This window comes from Portunus trituberculatus, chromosome 16 (assembly GCF_017591435.1).
Source record: "Portunus trituberculatus isolate SZX2019 chromosome 16, ASM1759143v1, whole genome shotgun sequence".
NCBI classification, from domain to species: Eukaryota; Metazoa; Arthropoda; class Malacostraca; order Decapoda; family Portunidae; genus Portunus; species Portunus trituberculatus.
In genome coordinates this window covers 7,183,560-7,199,325 of record NC_059270.1, presented here as the reverse complement: position 1 = coordinate 7,199,325, position 15,766 = coordinate 7,183,560, and the positions used below count along the sequence as shown (strand labels likewise).

Here is a 15,766-nt window from a genome sequence, read left to right as displayed (position 1 = left end):
TAAGATCAGGACAGAATCATGTACACACGAAAAATAGATAAATATAATATTTTATTTACTGCCCCATCAAAAGACAATTATTATTAGCAGAAATTTTTGAAGTCCATCAATCAAATATCGGAAAAAAGTTTACTGAGAACAATATTATATTCTTGGTACGCAAAGACATGGCAACATCCTGGTCGATGTTGGTATTAATTCAATTGAAAAAGTCAAATTTATTTACTCCAGATTTCTTAACGGAATATGGCTGTCTTTATTTCCTGGATGGAATAGGGGAGTGGCAAGTATGCGGCCTTTTTTCTGCCCTTTGCTTAGGTTTTCTTACGTAAAAAATGGTGCCCGGGAGCGTCTGTAACTTCCCGTCTGCCATAATTCATCTTACCCGTTCCTTTCCAGATATTTACTAACTGACCAGCCTTTAATAAAGGAAGTTGAACAGATGCATGAGATATCTACGGAATAGCGCATAACTATCAATAAAATGTCTGATAGAAGATTGAAACGTTATTATTTGGCATTACACCTAATTTGGATTATAATTTCTTAAACATTTGACTGCTAATGATACAAGAATCTGTATATTTGTTGCAGCCATGCTATAGAGCTTCACAAGGCAAAAACGTCTTAAATTGTTGAAAGTGATTGCTCTTTCTTCACTGACATTGCTGTCGTTTGAAATAGTATTATAGACGTGCACCAATTCAGTTAATCTTAGAGGGAATTCACAGCAGTTAGAGAGTTTGATGACTTTAAGGTGCGTACATATCGTTAACCCAGTTATAAAACATATTTGCAATGAAAAAATTTGCGTTTGTATTACAACCAACGAGATAATATCATATCAAAAGTCTTTTTGTGATCATTTCCTAAAATATTTTTTTAAGAATGATTATTGAATATATTTTTACTCATTTATATATGTTGTATAGTGCAATGCTGCTTTCGATTAGTTTACTTTTTAAGGCTCTACCTTCTCAATACATATTAAGTAAGATATATCATAGAATGAATTATTAAATCATACATCTTAATTATGTGATTTTTCCTGCACTTCTAATCATAATTTGCATTTCTTTCTCTCAAGCATTTATCTGAGTACCTGAGAACTACACCTCCAGTAACCATTAACGGGAGAGTGTGCTGTTAATATGATCTTGTATTATTGTCTATAAAGAAAATAATGGATTAAAGTTTATATATATATATATATATATATATATATATATATATATATATATATATATATATATATATATATATATTGTAATACAATATGTATATCTATAACAGTTATGGATAGATGGTACATTCAGAGCATATTATTTATATGCATTATTTAATAATTGTCGTTGAATAACTTAAACTAATTAAGATAATCTTAATTTCTTCAAGTTTCTAGTTGAGATATTTGAGAGCTGTAAATAACTGCAAAATTACATCGTTATTTTTTCTCATTATCTTCCCGTTTTCCTTCTACTTGTTACGTGATTAATTCAGTTTCAAATTTTTTACAAATTATTGTGATTGTTCTTAACAGTAACATTAATGTTAGTGCAATGTCTGAGAGGACTCTAGCTGTACTGAATTATAGAAATCCATGATAGTTTTACTATGTTTTCTTAAATCATTTATATTGCTTCTCTTTCCGTTCTAAGGATTACGTGTTTAAGACAAGATATGCATTCATAAATCTGTCTCTGCCATGAACCATCAATGCAGTTGAAAAGGAATTGTAAAAGAAAATGTACTACAAAAATTAATGGGAATTTCGAGAATTGTTCTCCTGTACTTGCTTGTGTAAAAAATCTCTAGAAACTCTAGTGATCACAATCTCTAATGGTTGAGAGCATTAGAATGCACTACACATACGCACAAACAGTCGCTTCCCAATAAACGTTACCAAAATTAACTCGAACCAATGGTTGTGTTCAAAGCCTGTGGATCTATAATGATTAGTGTCGACCATTTCAACCTTATATACAGAGCGATAATTATTAACACTGTGCCCTATTTTTTTTTTCTTTTCGTTAATCTTTCTTTTTCTCTTTATGTAACTTATTAGAGAAAAATTGATCCATAAAAATGATAGTCAACCATAAAGTCACAAAAGGCCCATTCATTCAAGTAATAAGGTAATGGCGTGACCCCAGAAGTGGTCAGAAATCAGTTATATGTCGCCTTTTAACCTTATTGTGAGAGCGGCCTCGGTCAACTGCAGTGCGACTCTCTCTCTCTCTCTCTCTCTCTCTCTCTCTCTCTCTCTCTCTCTCTCTCTCTCTCTCTCTCTCAACAAGGACTACTGGTTAAAAATACAAAGAACGGACGTCAGCAAAACGTCACTCTTAGATTTAAAATTCTTTTCTTCTGTTATTTCTGGCAGCAGCGTTCCTTAATTAAAATACGCCTCTCGAAGGAAAGGAACAACAAAAGGCAAAGTCACTGCAGCCTTCACCTTAACACATATTCTCTTGAAAATGTGTAACCAAAGAAATATGCATGTCATGCCTGGAACATGACCAACAACCTCTGTCGTCCACATACCACTGAACACTATCAAGGGCGGCGAGGCGGCCTGGGCGATGCGTCTCATACTTAGTGAATGCATAAGAAATAATTGATTGACACGTAACATAAGTGAAAACACGACATGTTTAATCCAAATCCAAAGATTGACATTTCAACACTTTTAACTATTGTCATACAGAAGCAAGGCACGAGGAAGTGTAAAGCTTAACCTAATCACCGTGCTTCATCCAAAAAAGGACAAAAAGAAGCTGTCCTGTTAGGTTGGAGTGTGTGGTCATGACAGCCTCTTGTTCACTTACACGACGTGTGATGTTCAGGCATAAAATGGGATAAGAAAGGACAGTTTTCTTTTTTCCATTCTTTACTTGTGGGTTGTCAGTATGAACGAACACTTATAATGGTCTCCCGGATCCCAGGATACAAGATGAGTCAAGTGGCTGGTGTGTGAGTGCCCTTCCTCACACACCGGTCCTGAGGCACACGGCCCCTCCCGTACCCCACTCACTCGTCTTAAGGCACATAATTCAAAGGCTCGGGTAACACAAGGGGAGAACCTTCTTGCCCCAACACAAGAGCTAGTCAGCGCACGCCTCGCAGGCAACCATGTGGGGCAAGGGAAAGCGATCGGGGATGCTTGCCGGGCCCGCCTTCTCTTTTTTTTTTTCGTATTCACCTCTCCTTCCTTCTTTCTCTTCCTCGTAGCATAGAGTCATTGAACCACGTGACCGTTTCTCGAGCGTAAATCGTATGGCTCATATTCCCGCACGCCAACAATGTCTATGTGTATCTGAGAGTGCTTAAGAAAAAGAAATGTGTGTGCATTTGTGAGAGCAGCGTTAGGAGGATTTTAATAGACTCCCATTTATCGCAGGTAATAAACTCTACCTGCAGTACACTACCTTGAATTAACCAGGCAAAAACTATATTAAACTTCAAGAATAGATATGAGAGAGAGAGGACAGCTGAGAACTGTAACTAACAACCTCACCGGCACTCGATCCTCTTACTACTAAGCTTCTCCCGCCACTGATACCACACAAAATTGATAAATAACATTAGCAATCGTACACAACGGTATATTTTTACCTCACATCGTCATATCACTTTTATTGTACTCATGATTTATAACCCTGACATAACTACGTCAAGATGAGAAATGAGGTGGAGTATTGGTGCTTTCAGCGAGGCGGGGAGCAGTAAGAGGTCGCCATTGTGAGGTGCTGGACATTAGGACCGAGCTGCCTCTTTCTCTCTCATCACTGTCAGTTATTCGCCACTAGTACCCAGACCAGTTTTTATGAGACACTGTGACATCTTTATGGCTCAGACCCTCGCGCCTCGGGTCCTCCCCAATCAATTACGACAGCGAGGTTGCGAGCGATTATGGTTGTAGCTTGTGGGATACGAATGAGAGAGAGAGAGAGAGAGAGAGAGAGAGAGAGAGAGAGAGAGAGAGAGAGAGAGAGAGAGAGAGAGAGAGAGAGAAGAGAGAGAGAGAGAGAGAGAGAGAGAGAGAGAGAGAGAGAGAGAGAGAGAGAGAGAGAGAGAGAGAGAGAATCGCTTTCGTCCTTTGTTTTGTCGAAGTGTATATCCTTGTGTGTGTGTGTGTGTGTGTGTGTGTGTGTTATTTATCTTTTTTTTATTCTATTGGGGGTGCTTGATATTCTTGTCTTGTTCGTTCATTGAAATGTCTGTCTTATCCTTTCCTTTTCTCTATTTGTCTGCGTGTGTGCAGTTTATGTCAAGTCCACTACGCTGTAAGTCTCTTCTGCCTGTCCATGTCTGTCAGTCTTCCCGTTCATCTGTCTTTCTGTTTCTCTCTCTCTCTCTCTCTCTCTCTCTCTCTCTCTCTCTCTCTCTCTCTCTCTCTCTCTCCTCTCAAGCAGGATCCGCACCGCCTTGGTCTAAGTCTCCAAGGGGTTTCCAGGTTTGGGTCTTTGTACTGCGCCGAGACTTCCCTGAGCCAGGAACCTTTTCTCCTCCCCCAGAAAGGCTCACGAAGGTCACGAGGCCAGACACTGTAAATCAGAGCCTGCTTACCGGGCCTGATATGCGGCTATCACGTGCCCTTTTCAGCCTATTGCCTGCTGTTTTAAATGGTTCGCCCGCTCTTTGTTGTCGTTAATTTTCGCCTGTTATTTTCCTAATCACGGAGTTTAAGTAACGCAAAAGGAAGGACCTTTTGTGGCACACCTATATCTTAACGCGAGTGCGCATGTGTGTGTGTGTGTGTGTGTGTGTGTGTGTGTGTGTGTGTGTGTGTGTGTGTGTGTGTGTGTGTGTGTGTGTGTGTGTGTCCGATTCAATTTCGATTTCATAAACAAAAAAAGTCTGAAAATAGTTTTTTTTCCCGTTAGTGAATTAGAATTGCATTTATTCCTTCAGACAAAAAAAGACTGATATTTGATTATGCATACAGGAAAGCTGGTAATTTGCATATAATGCGGAAGAACAAACTTGTGCATTTGTCCTGAAGGTGTTGCCGGTTTGAACTTGGCATCGGAGAACTGAGTAACTGTTCACTGCAATTTCTTTTATTTGACTTCATATTTCTTAGATAGATGCACAGTGATTGCTATTCTTTATTGGCTAATGAATCATTGTTGGGAGAGACATCATGAAATAATTAAAGTTTAATCTCCTTTACTGTCTGGTGCCTGCAGTATGTGAGCAGCCTTCATTAGCATTTCATAATGACCCTTGAAGCGCATGGTCAGCTTCGACTCATAGATATAACAATAATATGAACATTGCTTGCTGGCATAGACCATTTCTAAGACGGTGCAGAGTTGAGCGTCTGGTCTTTTTCCATACGGCCGTTCGATGCAACTGGTCACAGCCCTTTGTCGACTGGTTCCCGCTCCTCTTGTATATGGTCATGCCCCTCCAGTCTCCCAAGCCCTTGTTATTAGACGTACTCATAAAGAAAATAGATTATTCAATTTGCCTTTTCTAAATTGCCAAGCCCATTTTTTCATGGTAAAAAATATAGACAATAAAACCTTTTCAGTCTGTAATTAGTTTATGCACACCCAGCATATTACTCGTACATTCTGCCTTCCACTATCTTACCTGGGAGCTCCACTTTCACGGTCACCCTTGTTCCGCAGTCATGGAAGATGAGAAGCACTAGACCCGCTGATACCTTTCCCCTGCCTCTTACGTCTGGGTTAGTCACGGCGGGGGGTGTCAGTGTCCAGGCAGCGCTGATGACCACTGCGATACACTGATGGAGAGGGCCCCGACTGGTCCTCCTTCACCGCTGCTCCTGGACTTGGTTACATTATATATATATACCTGTGCAATTTTTCTTTCACTATCACACTTACTTTCATCATGTGTTTGTGTTTTCCTTGTTGACGATGGAGGATTTATTTTAACTGCTGTGTGTGTGTGTGTGTGTGTGTGTGTGTGTGTGTGTGTGTGTGTGTGTAATTCACCTCGGTCGCCTACTGGTCACCCAGCCAGTCTTCCCCATTACGGAGCGAGCTCAGAGCTCATAGACCGATCTTCGGGTAGGACTGAGACCACAACACACTCCACACACCGGGAAAGCGAGGCCACAACCCCTCGAGTTACATCCCGTAACTATTTACTGCTAGGCGAACAGGGGCCACACATTAAGAGGCTTGCCCATTTGCCTCGCCGCCCTGGGACTCGAACCCGGCCCTCTCGATTCTGAGTCGAGCGTGCTAACCACTACACTACGCGGTGTGTGTGTGTGTGTGTGTGTGTGTGAATGTCGTGCGCACTGTCTCCCCGTATCATTATCTGTTTATATTTCTGTCCCTACATCTGCCCTTGTTTTTACCTCTCTCTCTCTCTCTCTCTCTCTCTCTCTCTCTCTCTCTCTCTCTCTCTCTCTCTCTCTCTCTCTCTCTCTCTCTCTCTCTCTCTCTCTCTCTCTCTCTCTCTCTCTCTCTCTCTCTCTCTCTCTCTCTCTCTCTCTCTCTCTCTCTCTCTCTCTCTCTCTCTCTCTCTCTCTCTCTCTCTCTCTCTCTCTCTCTCTCTCTCTCTCTCTCTCTCTCTCTCTCTCTCTCTCTCTCTCTCTCTCTCTCTCTCTCTCTCTCTCTCTCTCTCTCTCTCTCTCTCTCTCTCTCTCTCTCTCTCTCTCTCTCTCTCTCTCTCTCTCTCTCTCTCTCTCTCTCTCTCTCTCTCTCTCTCTCTCTCTCTCTCTCTCTCTCTCTCTCTCTCTCTCTCTCTCTCTCTCTCTCTCTCTCTCTCTCTCTCTCTCTCTCTCTCTCTCTCTCTCTCTCTCTCTCTCTCTCTCTCTCTCTCTCTCTCTCTCTCTCTCTCTCTCTCTCTCTCTCTCTCTCTCTCTCTCTCTCTCTCTCTCTCTCTCTCTCTCTCTCTCTCTCTCTCCTGGTGGGTGGCGGCGAAACTCAGCACATCAGACAATATCACCTGGACCTCCTACCTTTATAAATAATGGCTGTCATGTAGCGTGTCTGCACTTTGCCCTGCATTCTCTGTGCCTCTCTCTCCGCCTACCTCTGCAGCCTCGTCACACTCATTTATCATGTCTATGGCTCTTCCAGCTGCATTCTCATCTCTTATCCTACCACTTTTTTTTTGCTTCGCTTTCCTTATTTGTTACAGTTTTGGTGTTCTTACCTTCAATGTTTCCTGTTGTGGGTCTTTTCTCTGGTAACCTTGCCTCGCCCTTCCTGCCTGAAGCTGTCTCGTTCTCATCCCGCCAGCGTCCTTCCTCGCCCTTGCCCTTGCCCGCCGCTTACCACCACCAGTCACAATACAAGGAACGAATAACAGTTTTGTTATCTAAATATTGATAAATATAATATGGTTGGTTTCATTAATTAAGGATAATTAATGATGATGTTGCATTGTGTTTATCTCGTCATGTTTTATCATGAATCCCTTTTGAATGAGATGCACGTTCTCTCAGAGACTTTCCTTGTGAGTTGATCAGCAATAACAATCCTTATTATTATTATGTAGATGATGGAGTAAGCTGTTGATGGCTGAGCAGCCTTGTCTGTTGATCGAACGTGTTTTGATTGTCTTGATAAATGTCCTTAAGGTTTTCATTCCACTATGCCTTTGTCTTACTTGTTTTCATGTCTTCTACTCCAACTTGTTAGCTTACACATTATTGCCCCATTGTCTTCCTTGGACACAGCGCCTGACAACCATAGGAAAGCAAACAGGTTGCAGTGCAGTGTATTTATATATAGCTTTCCCATATGTATTGTGTTTTTCCATTTCGCGTTTTAGATAATATTTTCAAAGTGGAATGCAAACGTGGCGTTATCTGCAGTATGCCGGAGTAAATGCAGGGTCAACAGCAAAGAAAAGAAAAGAAAACAATTGTTAGTCATCCCAAGTAGTAATAAGGAAGTTGTGGCGGTTGGCAAGCTTCTTTGAGGGATTGGAGTTAAGAAAGACTCAGTTCAAGTATTTATTACATATGCGTATACTTGTCATATCTTTTCTTGGAATTTCAGATGATGAACCTACTTAAGTATATTATTTCCCTGTGAGCTTCTCTGCTATTACCTGCATCCCGTGTCCTAAAGGTGGGTCAGTGGGACAGGGCAGGATTACGGATCGCACCAACCGGAACCGGATCCATTGTTGTGGTGTTGTGAAGCGCTGCGTCTAGTATGCATGCTAATAAACTCAGATATTACAACAAATGAAGATTTTATCTATAGTGCTGTTAGTTATACTTGAAAATGAAAATAACATCAAGAAAATGACAGTGTATGTGTGATTCCATCAGGCCCTTAAGTCATTAATCTGGCAGAGCAGCTGTACTAGTAGTATGCATCCACCTGACCTAAGTAGCCGCTATCAATGACAAACAAGCAAGGATACCAACCGTGAACAGGACTTTAGTATACACCTCTACATGATGTTTCTCCTACTCCTTGCTTAGCTTTCAGCACTCTGTGATAAGTCTCTCCTTATTAAGTTTATATATCTGCAAAGAAGCTTATGTAAATAAAGATATTAGCGATCTGTGCCTAATCGAGTCGACTTGTAAGACGTGGGGACACTCCTACCACCCTTGGAACAAGAGGACCGCGTGCATTCGAGTGGAAGAAGTGGTGTTACACCTCTTCCCTGTCACCCAGGCTAGCCAGGTAGGGATGGGAAGTGTTGGCGGTGTGACGGGAAAATAGAACAGTGAATATTTTGACTGAATACATATTCTTTCCCTTCTTCATTACCGTGTGAAATTAGGTAGCACTGGTGACATTGTTACCAGACAGTATTGCTGCATATATTTTGAAAACTCAGTCATTGTCAGCCACTATTGCTTATATGTTGAACGAATTCATATATAACAACATCTGGCAACTTATCTTGGCCATTCGCCAGGATAGAGGCGCCAGCTATCGCAGTGGGAAGGTCCCACGGCGGCTGCGGCAGCGCGGTTATTGAGACAACCACTATGAGGCGATGGGTGTGGAAGCGCGCCCCTGCGCCAACACTGGCAGCAGAACAGAGCAGGAGGCTCTTAAGGCAACAGGAAGGCAATAAATGATGAAGCATGTGTAGGAAAAGAAGACTAAAAATTATTAATTTGATAAGAAACAAATATGAAAAAAGACAAATAGCTCGCCCCATAAACCTGCACATCAACCCACCGCGTGAACTCTGCTATTACTGCCCCTCACTGGCTTTCCCAGACACTTTGCACTCAGCTCATAGCCGCCAGGCCCTCTGCGTCGCGGTTATTAACCCGAATACCTGCTGCAGCACAATGCAATGACTGGGAGACGGAGAGACAGGCAAGTGGAGAGGAGAAAAGGGAAGATGGAGACAGGTAAATATAGTAGAAAAATGGATAAGGAGACGAACAGGCAAGAAGAAAGAAAGAAAAAGGAAGACATACGTGATGAAGTAACTAATTATATCAAACCAACCTGACACTATAATGAGCAATACGCGCTTCCCCAATGCTTCTTCAGGTAATCTCGGCCCTCCACGCGCGGCTGATGGCCTGGCACGTGTTGGGTGGAGCTCACACACACACACACACACACACACACACACACACACACCATCAGGCCTGACTGTCACCGAGTTGTTCCACCTTATCACTCAGCGTATCTCAATGTATCCCACATGTTAGCTCAGGCGCGTGTACTTCCCATCTCCTCTTCCTCTTTCTCCTTTGACCATATTGTTGCGAGGCCAGACAGTCAGTCAGTTCACCTCCTCCTCCTCCTCCTCCTCCTCCTCCTCCTCCTCCCCTTCTCTCCTCTTCCTCTCTCTTCTCCCTCCTCATCTTTAGCCGGTAGATAAAAGTATTTCCCCATCATCAAGACAAAAGTTTGTTTCTATTTCGCTATTTTTTCGTAACTTTCCTTTTTTTATTGTTTTATTAATGCATCTTCTCTTTTCTCATCTTTCTTTCCCTGGTTCTCTGTGCATTCTCCTTCTTTCTCCAGTATTTTTCCCTCTTATACCCTTTTTTTCTGCATCATATTATTGTTGTTTTTCTTTTTTTCCTATTGTTGTTTTCAGTGCATTCTAATTCCTTCTCTTTATGCAGTTAGTTTTGTTTCTGCACCACAAATCATGTTCTCTCTCTCTCTCTCTCTCTCTCTCTCTCTCTCTCTCTCTCATCTTTTTATTCTTATTTTTATTCCTATTCTTATTTTTCTTAGTTTTTCCTTTGTTAGTTTCAACGCATGTTCCTCTTTTCTCCTTATCCTCCCTTCATTCCTTCTACGCGAAACAATGCAGTGTTAGAAGCATTGTCTCACGCAGGTAATCACCCAGAGGTACTACATGGTCGCGCGCCTCACCCTACTTACTCTGACCCTTCTCTTGCTGTGGATCTCTCTTCCTCTCTCCTCTTCTCTGTCTCATCCATCCCAAGCCACTCCCATCTGGTACCAGCATTGCTCCTTCTCTCACCGCATCGCTCCCTCCCTCTCATTCACCCCCTCTCGTCCTCCTTCCTGCCAGTGGAGGCTGAGACCAAGGCTTCCCTCCCACATCTCCCAAATATGTGTGTGTGTGTGTGTGTGAGAGAGAGAGAGAGAGAGAGAGAGAGAGAGAGAGAGAGAGAGAGAGAGAGAGAGAGAGAGAGAGACACTTCTTGCTCCACTTATTGTCTATGACTGCCTACTAATATTCAATTTCTTGAACATAAAACCTTCAAAACTGTACAGAAGGGAAGTTACGTATATGGATAGATTCTCTCTCTCTCTCTCTCTCTCTCTCTCTCTCTCTCACACACACACACACACACACACACACACACACACACACACACACACACACACACACGCATATCTGTTTATATCTTATACAATGGAGGGCGACCACCTTGTTTTTGATACAGGAATAGGCCGGCCGATCTGGTCAGCGTTACAGTAAAATCATCCGTACATGATTTGGAACCCTCTTTTTTTTTTCGGGAAGAGAAATCTGCTAGAACGTAAAACTTGAAACTTACAGCAACATACACGGTACCGTAAGGCCAAAATGTTGTGGGAAAGTTTAGGGAGAGAGAGAAAAAAAAAATCATGAAAAGCTCTTCAGTTTCTGCATCTGTTTTTTTGAGTCTAGGTTGTTTTCAAGTTATTGTCTGTGAGGTGTTTCTTCCTCTCGCTTGTACATTACTGATCAAGCCAAAAGAAAAAAAATTAATTAAGTTAGGCATGTTTTGTCTTTCTTATGTTACAAGCCAATGCACGCAAAATGAAATGTGAGGTGTTGTCTTAGTTACATATTGTTTCTTAAGTTGAAATAAAAGAAACGCGGTAATTTTGAGGAGTGGTCATATATTTGTAATTCACTTGAACAGTCAACAGCCGTTACAGCAAATTACTGTAAAAAATGAGTTGTTATTTCCAGTCACTTTCATGGTTGGGTTGACCTGACATTTTTTTCCCACCATTTTATTGCAGTTTTTACACGTAGGGGTTGGGGGAACTGAGGGAAAGTATGTCGTTTTTAACATAACTGAAATATCACTAACTGTCAACTACTTAACTAAGGTCACCTACCAGTGATATCTTTCCCACCATTTTTTTGCACCTATTACACCATTATTCTTATCCCCTTCCGTACTGGGACACATTTTTACCTCGAGATTTGTGTATGATTAGACCATTTTATTGACATTAGGAATGGTGTATGGGGGGTCAGAAGGTTAATGGCCACAGTCTTCACTATTTTAATCCCCCACATGAGTTCCTGAAGCTGTATAAAATCACCAAATACTAAGCTAGATAAATATGAAAACGCGTCATGGTACTGAAGAGGTTAACGCCGAGAGAAATAGCATGCTGCGTGTAACATACTGAAACATCATTAAAAACGATAAAGATGTAAGTAGTTTGATAGTTACGACTTACGACTCATGAAGGCAAATTAACCACAATGAACAAGATAAAGTGCGTGCTGGTACTCGTGAATATCTGAGTCTGCACGAATGTCTTTGGATTACTACTTTATTCTTGCGCTACCTACGTGTAACTGACACAGGAAAGGGGAACGAACTGGTGTGTTGTTTGTAGTCTTGGCACGGGTAGGCGAGGCGACCCCCTGGCGTGAGATGGGCTCCAACGGGGTGACCTGTGGGGGAAGGAGTGGTGAAAATGAGGAAGAGGAGAATGGAAGAGAAAGGTGAAGGAGAGCATGGAGAGAAAATACAGGAGGAGGAGGCTGAATAGGAAAAAAATGGCAATGAAACGTAGGTATTAGTTAAGATTACGTAGGATAACCGGAGAGCAACAGAGCTTTATGTATAGTCTTGCATGGCTGCTCGGGACCTACTTCTAAGATGTCACTTTTTTAGAGATAGACTATAGGGAAGGATAATAAAAGGGGTGCACGGAGGAGGAGAAAAAGCAGGAAGAAGGAAAGAAGAAGATGAAAAGAAGATGAAGAAGAAGAAGAAGAAGAAGAAGAAGAAGAAGAAGAAAAAGAAGAAGAAGCACAAAAAGCAGAAGAAAAGAAGCACAAAAAAGCAAAAGAAAAGAAGAAGAGAAAGAAGAAGAGAGAAAGAGTAAGAAAAATGAGAAAGAAGTAGAAAAAGAAAAGAAGAAGGGGAAAGAAAAATGAGATGGAAGAAGAAGAAGAAGAAATAAGAAAAAAATAAAGAAGAACAAGAACAAGAATAACTACAACAGCAAAAATAACAACAACAACAGCAACAACATTAACAACAACAACAGAACAATGAAAAAGAGGAGGATAAGGAGGAGGAAGAGGAAGAGGAGGAGAAAGAAGAGATAAGAAAAAGGAAGATGAAAAAGAAAGACAAGTGAAAGATATATAAGAAAAAAAAAAAGGAAAGGAGGACGAAGAGAGAGAGGTTGGGGGAAAAAGGAAGGCTGTAGTAGAAGTGGAGGTGGCTGATGGCCTAGTAGATCTCTCCCTCGCCACCTCCGCAGTTGTGCCTGCATTAATTCCTTCGCCCACAGTGCATTCCTGGCCGCACCTTGACGTTTTAAGCTTACCCTCTATCTTGAGTTATTATATTCCTGCAAATGTTTATCGTCTGGTCTTGTAGAGTGACGTGCATTAGTAATAAGGCTCCCATTCTTCTCTTCCTATGCCTTTAGTAAGAATATCGTATTTTATGAACATGACTTCACCCAGTATCGCATATCTCACTGCGTTCCAAATATTTATCCTCATAATGTTCCGTAACCTTTATCGTTAACAGCTTCACGTGTATTCATCGTTGTTTTTCAGACTAGTCGCCACGCATTCACCTTACATAAGCAGTCGCCATGGTAGTGTCTCTCATACTGTTTTCTCTCGCCTCGAGCGGCAATAAGCTCCGCAGGTGGTCCAGTGCCCAGTGAGGGAGTTGCCAAGGCTCTTCAGGCCACGAGAGGTTGACTGACAGTGACCTAAAGAAATGACTGGAATCCGTTTTGCGTGTGTGTGTGTGTGTGTGTGTGTGTGTGTGTGTGTGTGTGTGTGTGTGTGTGTGTGTTCTTATCGATGAATGTATTCTGACAACACACGACGGATGGCACATGCAAATTATGATTCAGTTGTGTTGTTTATATGACGCACTGCTTCTAATGTCAAAAACATGCTCTTGTTTTGTGTTTTATGTAGTGTCAGTCGTGAAAGCTCATATATATATATATATATATATATATATATATATATATATATATATATATATATATATATATATATATATATATATATATATATATATATATATATATATATATATATATATATATATATATATATATATATATATATATATATATATATATATATATATATATATATATATATATATATATATATATATATATATATATATATATATATATATATATATATATATATATACACTATAATTTGTAGAAGTGATTATTTGCTAGAATAATCGGGTTCCATTATTAGAGAGTCATGGGGTTAAGTTTGTGTGTTTTAGTAGGTTATTTATCTAGTGTCTTATACTGAAACATTCATCGTAGTACGGTTTATTACAAAACTTTATTGCAACTAGAAATGAAACTACGTATGGAACTAGTACCATGTCTGAGTAAATCATATTTATATGTATTGTGGTTGGAGTCAGCAATCATGTTCCCTGTCGTATCAACACACGTTCCTGACCCGCGCGCCGAGTTTTTTTCTTAAAGGATTTGTCACATGCAAATGAAGAACATATTGTTGTGGAAGAAAAGACAAACAGTCGAGGGGAAGCATTGAGAAAAGATTTTTCCTGCTTAAGATTTCACGATGCACATACTGTGACCTTTTAACTGTTGTAACGTTGTCAAATATATATATATATATATATATATATATATATATATATATATATATATATATATATATATATATATATATATATATATATATATATATATATATATATATATATATATATATATATATATATATATATATATATATATATATATATATATATATATATATATATATATATATATATATACAACTGCAAAAAATGTATTAGAAAATCATGTAATGAAAGGTTTGTTTAACGTGAAAGATTAATAAAGAAAATGGTATTTGAGCTTCCTGAGAATGAGGAAATGAAGAAGGTAAAACTTTTTACAAAAATTTTACTTTTAGAGAAAATCTATGAATTGGAATATGTAACAACTTTGAAAATAAAATGGACATGTTTATCAGTAACGCGTGTTTCAGCGGAATCGCATCCACTCGTAACTATCATTGGAATACTGAAAAAAAAAAAAAAAATCTACTAAGGCGGAAGGAGATGGTATGTAGATGATTGGTCGAATTAAGAGTAGTGATGACACAGATATCTTCAATAACTCCGTGTTCAATATTCGTGTGGCTAGAAGGAACTGCACTAGAGAGTGACCTTCGCTACAACTACAACATATGACAGGTATGGGAGTTGCCTTGTTTTTTACAGAGAACGCAATAGAGTTCTTTCACTGAAGTAGCTGATTGACTGATGGCAATGCGAGAGAACTAACATAGACGAAAGGAAAGGTTGTGAATCGGAGAAGATAATGACTTGTAAAGTAATCAGTTGAGGTATCATTAATTTTGTAGAAAGATTTTTGATGTAGCAAAGGTAATTATAAAGATTACCTTTATTAGAATTTTGATAACTTTTCAGAAAATTACCCCTAATAAATACCTGAAATAGTTGTTTTTCAATTAAGGTGCTTTGAAGGATTTTTTTTTTCTCTCGACTTAGAAATTTACAAATATACATTAACTATTTCTTAACTAGTTATGCAAGACAAGACGTTCAAATGAACCAAGTTAAAACAGCCATCATATTGCCGTGAACCGATCAATGATCCAAACTGTTCATAAATAACAGTCGGGGAGAAGAATAGATGATTAAAGAGAACAACATGGAACGCTTCCAGTGGCAGATTTACAACAGCAGCCATCCAATATGGTGGCAGTAAATCAGATAGGAAGGAGATTAGAAGTAAATGTAGAACGAGAATATTTTTATGCAGTAGTGGACGTATACAAATAATGACTTATGCGAAATTTATTGTAATATTCTAAGTCTTAAAGGTGTCAAAGAAAAGAACACGGATTTCAATACTTGTCTATCAAAATTACAGAGAAAGGGATAATTCTATCCATGACTACTAACACTTAAGTAAAGTTTAATGTGCAAAATCCAAAGAGATGAAAAAGCTAGCATAGAATTGTGAAATGTTAGTGGTGTAGTGCAACCAAATAAAGGATAGTTTTACTGTATGACACCTACTCCTTTCTCCTTAACTTTAACGTTATAGTCATATAA

At 39.7% G+C, this 15,766-nt stretch overlaps 1 non-coding gene across 1 annotated transcript; it reads right to left on the bottom strand.

The window, feature by feature from the left end:
• Positions 1–6,171: 6,171 nt before the first annotated feature.
• Trnal-cag lies at positions 6,172–6,243 on the bottom strand. The gene has a single exon. It is a non-coding gene; the product is annotated as a tRNA-Leu (tRNA).
• Between the last annotated feature and the right edge of the window lie 9,523 nt (positions 6,244–15,766).